Raw genomic sequence first — 10,470 nt, 5'->3', positions numbered from 1 at the left:
GACAGGGAAGAAGTGTGATCTAGCCAAGATGCACAAATTCGGGTCAGAGTGTTATGTGTACCAACAAGACAAGGGTAAACTAGATCCCAGGTGTGAAAAGGGGCTCTTTGTAGGGCACGACAAGGGCAGTCCCGCTTTTCTAGTTTACTACCCCAGCAAGGGAAAAGTGCAGAAGCACAGATTGGTTAAGTTTATCACAAAGACCACATGTGAGAGCGAGACTCAGACTCAGGAGCTAGGATTTCACCCCAGTGTAAATAGCGGTGAAACAAACACGTCACAGCCCAGTGCTACTAGCACAGACGTACAGACTGACAGTTCGCAAACTCCAGGAGATGATGGCGAGGAGCACCACAGGGTGATGCTACAGGCCCCAAGCAGTGGAAGATACCCCACTAGAGAGCGTAAGCCCCCGAGTTATCTTAGTGATTATACTCAAGAAGATAGTGGTGCTGATGACAGTACGCTCACTAGTGTAGACTATTGCTACCGTGCAGTGTGTGGAGTGCCACTGACCTTTAAACAGGCTATGGCATCACCACAGTCAGGTGAATGGAAGAGGGCTATGGACGAGGAGATGCAGTCACTAGAGGAAAACCAGACCTTTAACCTGACCAAATTGCCAGAGGGCAGAAAGACAGTGGGAGGTAGGTGGGTATACTCTATTAAGGAGGGTAGTGATGGATGTGAACAGTACAAGGCCAGATTTGTGGCGAAGGGATATAGCCAGAGAGCAGGGATAGATTATGGTGAGACATTCTCCCCCACAGCCAATCTGACCAGTGTACGTGTAGTCATGCAGAAGGCAGCCCAAGAGAACTTAATATTACATTAAATTAGGGCTGGGCGATTAATCGATAAAATCGATAAATCGGAATTTTTCATTTCTGGAGATTAATTTTTTTGAAAATCTGGATTTTTTTCCATAGTTAGTTAGCAGCAGACTTAGCCTTCCCTCCACACCAGAACGGTGTTTGTCTGACAGATTTTCAGTAAAGTGACCCTTCACTCACGCCTGGGATTTAGCTGTACGTATAACTGCAGTGAGAAATGCTGCAAACCCTTGTTAAGAGACAACCTTCACCAAGGGAATTATTTCTGCAGTGGATCCTGTATGATAAGGATCCAGATGGAAAGAGATCACGGATGCATTGTGTCGCATATTTCAATGTAAGATATGAAGTCGTTTATATGGTGGAAGAGCTATGACATTATATGCTTTATTTTTGCTAGCATTCATCTATATAAACAAATGAATGTTTTAATAAGTTTATTTATGTTTTGTAAAAGAAAAGGAAAAAAAATCTATTAAAATCGGAAATCGGATTTGATTATAAAAAATCGGAGATTTTATTTTTAGGCCATATCGCCCAGCCCTACATCAAATGGATGTAAAGACGGCGTATCTGCATGCACCCATAGACCGAGACATCTACATGGATCAACCTGAAGGTTATGAAAAAATAGGAGAAAACCTAGTGTGTAAACTAAAGAAATCTATTTATGGTCTGAGGCAATCGGGACGTAATTGGAATGAGATGCTACACAAATGTTTGATAAATGACAACTTCACACAGAACCCAGCGGACCATTGTGTCTACACAAAAGAGTCTGAGCAGGCAGGGAAGGTGATAATAGTCATCTGGGTGGATGATCTTATCATTGCAGCAAATAACATGAGAAGTCTAGAGCAAGTGAAGGCAATGCTTTCCACCAGGTTTAAAATGAAGGACCTGGGCAGATTGAAACATTTTCTAGGCATAGACTTCAGTCAATCTGATGATTATGTAACAATGTCACAACAGAGATATGTTGAAAAGATTCTCATTCGTTTCGATATGCAGGAGTGCAGAACACGTGAGACACCGTGTGAACAAAAGGTTGATTACTCTGATGATGCACCTAAGATGACTGATGTTAGGAAGTACAGAGAAGCTGTTGGTAGTCTCATCTATTTAGCTACTTGTACGAGACCTGACCTATGTTTTGTTGTAAGCAACCTATCCCAGCATTTTGCAAACCCCACAGATGAACACTGGGTTACAGTGAAACATGTGCTGCGTTATCTAAGAGGTACTACAGACAAGCAGCTGACTTTTAGGAAGAGCAGCGATGGGTTAGGCCTCCGGGCATACAGTGACGCGGATTGGGGGGCAGACACCAGCGACAGATGGAGCACGTCTGGTTACTGTGTGAGCATGAGCAAAGACAGCTCACTGGTATCTTGGAGAAGTAAAAAGCAACCCACAGTAGCGTTATCCACATGTGAAGTTGAATACATGGCTTTAGCTCTAACAATACAGGAGTGTATCTATTTGGAGCAATTACTGAAGGGTATTGATAGCTATGAATACGTTAAAACTGTTGTTTATGAGGATAACCAGGGCACTATTGCACTTGTTAGAAACCCTGTGTGCAGACAAAGGTGCAAACATGTAGACATCAAGTATCATTTCATCAGGTCAACCATTAAAGAAGGGAAAATGACGCTTGTTTACTGTCCGACAGATGAGATGATTGCAGATGCTATGACCAAGTCTGTGTCAAAGGTTAAGTTGAGATTTTCAGGAGTCATGTTTGGTGCAAGTGTCTGATGTATTGTATATATGTTAAGTACATAGGTATGTACTACAAATGTTTTGACACTTGTCATTTATTTTTTGAGTTTATTTTGATTGTTAAAGGTTGTACAGTATACAAGTCATTCATAAGTGGGAGTGTTGACATAATAGGTATGACTGAATGTATTCTGTACGGTATACCTGACCCCCCTCCACAAGGGGGTGTTATTGATTTTCTCAGAGGGGGAAAGTTACTGGTGATGTCACACCCCATATATAAATGAATGGTTTTTTTTTTGGCAATCTCTCTTGGCCCACTCTCTCAACCTGACGTTTTATCAAGAGCAGTGTTTTTCTTTGCCATAAATAAATATGCCGGAAAGGCTGAAGAAATATTTCGCTTCGTATATTTTCCTAAATTGGAACTGTTGTCCTGCTGCGTGTTGATAGTACACCTGCCAACAAGCTGTGTTAATAACAATCCACTCAGAGCAATAATCTACTGGTCCACACAAATTTCCCTGAGGAATTTCCAAAGGGATTAATAAAGTATTTCTGATTCTGAATAGGTCAAATATTAATATATTTATTTTTCTTTTAAATAATTTTGGTTATCTATAAATCAGTAACACACTTCTAACTGTAGGCCACCAGTAGACTAAATTAGCCTGATCTTTATCCTCAAGTAACCTGTCCGCGGTGAAACCAGTTTTAGGGAGGATTTGCGGCAGATGTTCTCTCTGACAGCCGCAGTGTTCAGGACGATCAACAAATGCTCGGGTTTCTGTAAGTTCTGTATGTTGGTTGCATCCTCGTTGTGAACGACTTTTCATCGTCTTGGCTGCGTTATAATCTTTGATAAAATGGGAATCTCGTGTTGTGTGAAAGACTGCCACACTAATTCATACGATAAAAAACAGGTAGAAAAGCAGCCACAATGTTAGATTTGCTCGGTTTCCCACTTTTAAAAGAGGCTTTGGACAGCAGGTTGAGGATGTAACTGAGGCGTCGGATGTCCTGGGACGCAGAGATGAGACGGAATCGCTTTCAACACCGTCTCCCTTCATGCTGGTTGCTCTCAGCATTTTCATAAAGGAGAGTTTTTGTTGTTGTTTTTATTGTGTAAGTAACGTTAATGAATTTACTTTATTTGGCTTTTTAAAGTCACTATTTTCACATGGGCTAACTTCATTTGTAAACTAGAGGCAATGAGGGAGGGAAATAAAAACAAGTTCATCTGTTTGTGTTTGATCCATGTTGATTTGTATTTGTAAATTTCCCAACTTGGGATGAATAAAGTACTTCTATCTTCTATCTATCTATCTTTAGTTTAATCATCTTTATATAAAAACATCACAGATTGAATGATTTTAAAGATCCAGGTAAATACCAAGAGTCCTCTGTGAGATCTGATGGGATGTTAACTGGTTGGATTAAGTGGTTAAGATAGTAAAATGTAATGGAAACATCTAATGTTAACTAGTTTTTTAATAACACCAAATATGTGATTGCAGGTCAACCAGCTTAAGAAATGATTGTGCACCTTTCCTGCTTCTAGGACACATCAGTTACACCCACAAACGCTGCGCGCTCTGCAAGACGAAGAAGAAGGATCAGCTGAGGAAAGAGATGATGCAAGCAGCAGAGATGGAGTCCACCAGGATGCAGACCTGGAGAGCTACAGACCATGAAGAGGACACCTGATGCTGGAGAGGAAAGAGGTCAGCGACAGACCAGAGAGGCTGGAGAAGATGGTGATCAGCTGATCACAGAGGATGAAACACGTGATGAAGATGATGATGATGTGTGTACAGTCAGACAGTTGGAAGTTTTTTTTATATTATTTGTGCAGCAAAAATGTGCATTTTTTGTTTTTGTATATGACTTAAACATGAATAATAAAGTGTGTCAAAAATACATTAAAAACCTTGTGGAGATAAACACTGAATAGAAACATGATTGTTAACCAGATGAGAAGCTTGACAGTTTTACTTTTTCATATATGTTTTTATTGAAATTCTCAGTCAGAATAAACAGTAGCAGCACAACGTTAAACAGATCATATTTCAGTAAAAGAAAATACAGAATATTCACACGTGATATAATAAAAACACAGAAGTTGTGGCGTAATTTCTTCAAGTCATGTAGTGAGAGAATTTTACATCTTTGCATGGCAATGTCAACGTTGAAACAATATAACATGCAACTGTGCTAAAAACAGTGCAAAATATGTGCAAAGTTGTCAACAAGAGGACCAATGAGAGCAGATCCAGACGTCTTCTCTATCTGCTGCAGGCTGTAGACCTCCATGATGACCAGAGCTTCAGTGGAGAGTCAGCCAGGTGCTGGAAGACCTGTAGACACACACTGGCAGACAGACAACAACCGTTTACAACCGTGTTCAACCGTTTGCTTTATTTAGCTTCATTTATATTATTACAGTTTCTGCTTTACAGGCTGAGGATTATTAGATCATTTAAATCTTTTTCAAAGTTATGTAATATAAATATAAAGTTGTTTCTTTTGCAACACTGTAATGCATATTAATAATTTATGCTCAGAGTTTAAATAAGTAAAGAAAATCAGACAAAACAAGTAAAGTAACCCTAACCAGCATCATAACTTCACTAGCAGCAGGTGAGCTTACCTTTGCAGTGAGGATGTTCAGTCCTGCGGTGGAAGTGTGAACAGATCTGCACCCAGACATTCCTGAAATGTCCCTGAGCTTCCAGAGATTTGTACTTTCTGAACTGTTCATACGTGTAAACACTGATACCATAAACGAGGTAGCTTATGTCCAGCGATGAGGTTGGAGGTAGTAATGTAGCATCGGAGCTCCATTCCTTAGCTTTGAGGTCGTAAGGATCAGTTATTGAATGTTAACAATTTGGCCAAATACCGATCCCGGGCCTCCTTGATAAGCCTGTCCCTGTACGGTGTTCTCTCATCATTCTTCTTTTTCTCCATACGGAAGACTGAGTAAACGGTTTAACTAAAACACTGCTGCTTGTGTTGCTGATATCCGAGATGTAACCAACATGGCACAAAACCAAAAAAAACAAAAACAAAAAGGCTGTCCAGGTGCTCCACCTTTATTCTTTGACTGTATTTCTTACTCCGTTTTTTTCTTCTTAGGGTTTCCAGCCCCACTTCTGTTTTCATACCATCTGGAGGCTTTTGGAGTGATGGACCTGTCTCACTCGTCCAGGGTCCGGCGGATGCGCGCGCGCGCGCGTGTGCGTGTGTCTGTCGGGGGGGGCGTTGCCATGGCAATTCACGATGTCACACGTCATCCCTACGCATTAAAGCATCAACGCATCAAAGGCAGGAGGCTTCTACATAACAGAAACGTTCTGGCAAAAGTTCATTTCTGGCTTGAGAGCTTGGAGTGGAAACATTCAGTAAAACAAAGACACACGCGTGAAACAACAAGGAAATCTTCAGAGAAAATGGCAGTAATCATTCCTACTACACACGGCGCTTATCGGATCGAGGAATCCCAGAATTCTGGAGTTTTTGGAGACGTCTTTACCTGCACAAAAATGGACACCCAGGAAGTTTTAGCAGTGAAAATGGTAAAGGATGAATATGTAGCCTTAAAAGAGTTTGAAATGTTACAGAAGATCCGACAGCTGGACCCTGATAGGAATAATTTGGTCAAGTTTTACGAATGCTTCAATTACAACCAAAAAGTCTGTTTTGCTTTCGAATTACTGGACCAAAACCTATATGACTTTATGTGTAATAGGAGAGGCATGCCTCTGTCCGTCTCTGAGATCAGATTTATTGCTGAGCAGATGTTTTTGGCTTTGGATACATTGAAAAGCCAGAAAATTATTCACACTGACATCAAGCTAGACAATATTATGTTTGTCAACCATCAGTTACATCCTTTAAAAGTTAAACTGATAGATTTTGGCCTGGCTGCTCTGAAATCCGAGCTGCAGGTGGGAACCACACTTCAGGCCCTGGGATACAGGGCTCCAGAGGTCATTTTAGGCCTTCCAGTGGACGAAGGTATTGATATGTGGTCTCTTGGCTGTGTTTTGGCTGAATTATTTACTGGTCAATATATGTTTTCTGCAAGTTCTGAATATGAAATCATGAGAAACATTGTACAGTTACAAGGAGTGCCCCAGAAGGATTTAATTGAGAATGGATTTTATGCACAGAAATACTTTGCTCCCTCTCAAGACTCTACTGGCTATGTCTGGCGACTAAAGTTACCACAGGAATACTACGCCTGTGCGGAAAGGCATCAAAGGGATTATGAAAGCATTTGTAATTCGATAAGATCCCTCGATGACCTGCCATTGTTGCACCAGATAGCTGACGAGCATACGGACACTCTGGCTTTTATTGACCTGCTGAAGAAGATGCTGCATTTGGATCCAAAGAAACGTATCACCCCAGGTGAGGCCCTGCGACACGGCTTTATCACAAAGGACTACTTATGTCCTGAAGCTAATGACTCATGTTTCACACCGCCACATTCAAACACAAGGAATTCCCAGGTTGAGTCAGCACTAAAGTATAATACATCTTTAGAGAAAATGGCAGAAATCATTCCTACTCCACATGGCGGTTATCGGATCGAGGAATCCCAGAATTCGGGAGTTTTTGGAGACGTCTTTACCTGCACAAAAATGGACACCCAGGAAGCTGTAGCAGTGAAAATTGTGAAGGATGAATATCGCGATGTAGCAATAAAAGAGTATGAAATGTTAGAGAAAATTAGACAGCTGGACCCTGATCGGAATAATTTGGTCAAGTTTTACGAATGCTTCAGTTACAACCAAAAAATCTGTTTCGCTTTCGAATTACTGGACCAAAACCTATATGACTTTATGTGTAATAGGAGAGGCATGCCTCTGCCCGTCTCTGAGATCAGATTTATTGCTGAGCAGATGTTTTTGGCTTTGGATACATTGAAAAGCCAGAAAATTATTCACACTGACATCAAGCTAGACAATATTATGTTTGTCAACCGTCAGTTACATCCTTTAAAAGTTAAACTGATAGATTTTGGCCTAGCTGCTCTGAAATCCGAGCTGCAGGTGGGAACCACACTTCAGGCCCTGGGATACAGGGCTCCAGAGGTCATTTTAGGCCTTCCAGTGGACGAAGGTATTGATATGTGGTCTCTTGGCTGTGTTTTGGCTGAACTGTTTGCTGCTCAGCATATGTTTTCTGGAGGCTCTGAATATGAAATCATGAGAAACATCATACAGTTACAAGGAATGCCCCAGAAGGATTTAATTGAGAATGGATTTTATTCACAGAAATACTTTGCTCCCTCTCAAGAGTCTACTGGCTATGTCTGGCGACTAAAGTCACCACAGGAATACTACGCCTGTGGGGAAAGGCATCAGGGGGATTATAACAGCATTTGCAATTCGATAAGAACCCTTGATGACCTGCCATTGTTGCACCAGATAGCTGACGAGCATACGGACACTCTGGCTTTTATTGACCTGCTGAAGAAGATGCTGCATTTGGATCCAAGGAAACGTATCACCCCAGGTGAGGCCCTGCGACACGGCTTTATCACAAAGGATTACTTATATCCTGAAGCTAATGACTCATGTTTCACACCGCCACATTCAAACACAAGGAATTCCCAGGTTGAGTCAGCACTAAAGTATAATACATCTTTAGAGAAAATGGCAGTAATCATTCCTACTCCACACGGCGGTTATCGGATCGAGGAATCCCAGAATTCGGGAGTTTTTGGAGACGTCTTTACCTGCACAAAAATGGACACCCAGGAAGCTGTAGCAGTGAAAATTGTGAAGGATGAATATCGCGATGTAGCAATAAAAGAGTATGAAATGTTAGAGAAAATTAGACAGCTGGACCCTGATCGGAATAATTTGGTCAAGTTTTACGAATGCTTCAGTTACAACCAAAAAGTCTGTTTTGCTTTTGAATTACTGGACCAGAACCTATATGACTTTATGTGTAATAGGAGAGGCATGCCTCTGCCCGTCTCTGAGATCAGATTTATTGCTAAGCAGATGTTTTTGGCTTTGGATACATTGAAAAGCCAGAAAATTATTCACACTGACATCAAGCCTGACAACATTATGTTTGTCAACCGTCAGTTACATCCTTTAAAAGTTAAACTGATAGATTTTGGCCTAGCTGCTCTGAAATCCGAGCTGCAGGTGGGAACCACACTTCAGGCCCTGGGATACAGGGCTCCAGAGGTCATTTTAGGCCTTCCAGTGGACGAAGGTATTGATATGTGGTCTCTTGGCTGTGTTTTGGCTGAACTGTTTGCTGCTCAGTATATGTTTTCTGGAGCCTCTGAATATGAAATCATGAGAAACATCATACAGTTACAAGGAATGCCCCAGAAGGATTTAATTGAAAATGGATTTTATTCACAGAAATACTTTGCTCCCTCTCAAGACTCTACTGGCTATGTCTGGCGACTAAAGTCACCACAGGAATACTACGCTGGTGTGGAAAGGCATCAATGGCATTATAACAGCATTTGTAATTCGATAAGATCCCTTGATGACCTGCCATGGTTGCACAAGACAGATGATAACCCTACTGACACTCTGGCTTTTATTGACCTGCTGAAGAAGATGCTGCATTTGGATCCAAGGAAACGTATCACCCCAGGTGAGGCCCTGCGACACGGCTTTATCACAAAGGACTACTTATGTCCTGAAGCTAATGACGCTGTCTGCATCCAGACAGAACGTACAAGTTCTTCGTCAGACGTCACTTCATCTGTTAAAGGAGGTAAAAAGGCTGAAAACGCTGTCTGCATCCAGACAGAACGTACAAGTTCTTCTTCAGATGTCATTTCATCTGTTAAAGGAGGTAAAAAGGCTGAAAACACTTGCTGCATCCAGACAGAACGTACAAGTTCTTCTTCAGACGTCATTTCATCTGTTAAAGGAGGTAAAAAGCTTGAAAACGCTTGCTGCATCCAGACAGAACGTACAAGTTCTTCGTCAGACGTCATTTCATCTGTTAAAGGAGGTAAAAAGCTTGAAAACGCTTGCTGCGTCCAGACAGAACGTACAAGTTCTTCTTCAGACGTCATTTCATCTGTTAAAGGAGGTAAAAAGCTTGAAAACGCTTGCTGCATCCAGACAGAACGTACAAGTTCTTCGTCAGACGTCATTTCATCTGTTAAAGTAGGTAAAAAGCCTGAAAACGCTTGCTGCATCCAGACAGAACGTACAAGTTCTTCTTCAGACGTCATTTCATCTGTTAAAGGAGGTAAAAAGCTTGAAAACGCTTGCTGCATCCAGACAGAACGTACAAGTTCTTCGTCAGACGTCATTTCATCTGTTAAAGTAGGTAAAAAGCCTGAAAACGCTTGCTGCATCCAGACAGAACGTACAAGTTCTTCTTCTTCTTCAGACGTCATTTCATCTGTTAAAGGAGGTAAAAAGCCTGAAAACGCTTGCTGCATCCAGACAGAACGTACAAGTTCTTCTTCAGACGTCACTTCATCTGTTAAAGAAGGTAAAAAGCCTGAAAACGCTTGCTGCATCCAGACAGAACGTACAAGTTCTTCTTCAGATGTCACTTCATCTATTAAAGAAGGTAAAAAGCCTGGAAACGCTTGCTGCATCCAGACAGAACGTACAAGTTCTTCGTCAGACGTCATTTCATCTATTAAAGGAGGTAAAAAGCCTGAAAACGCTTGCTGCATCCAGACAGAACGTACAAGTTCTTCTTCAGACGTCACTTCATCTGTTAAAGAAGGTAAAAAGCCTGAAAACGCTTGCTGCATCCAGACAGAACGTACAAGTTCTTCGTCAGACGTCACTTCATCTATTAAAGAAGGTAAAAAGCCTGAAAACGCTTGCTGCGTCCAGACAGAACATACAAGTTCTTCTTCAGATGTCACTTCATCTATTAAAGAAGGTAAAAAGCCTGG

Source organism: Melanotaenia boesemani, chromosome 19 (genome assembly GCF_017639745.1).
Source record: "Melanotaenia boesemani isolate fMelBoe1 chromosome 19, fMelBoe1.pri, whole genome shotgun sequence".
Lineage (NCBI taxonomy): Eukaryota > Metazoa > Chordata > Actinopteri > Atheriniformes > Melanotaeniidae > Melanotaenia > Melanotaenia boesemani.
Note: the sequence above shows the minus strand (reverse complement) of the source record.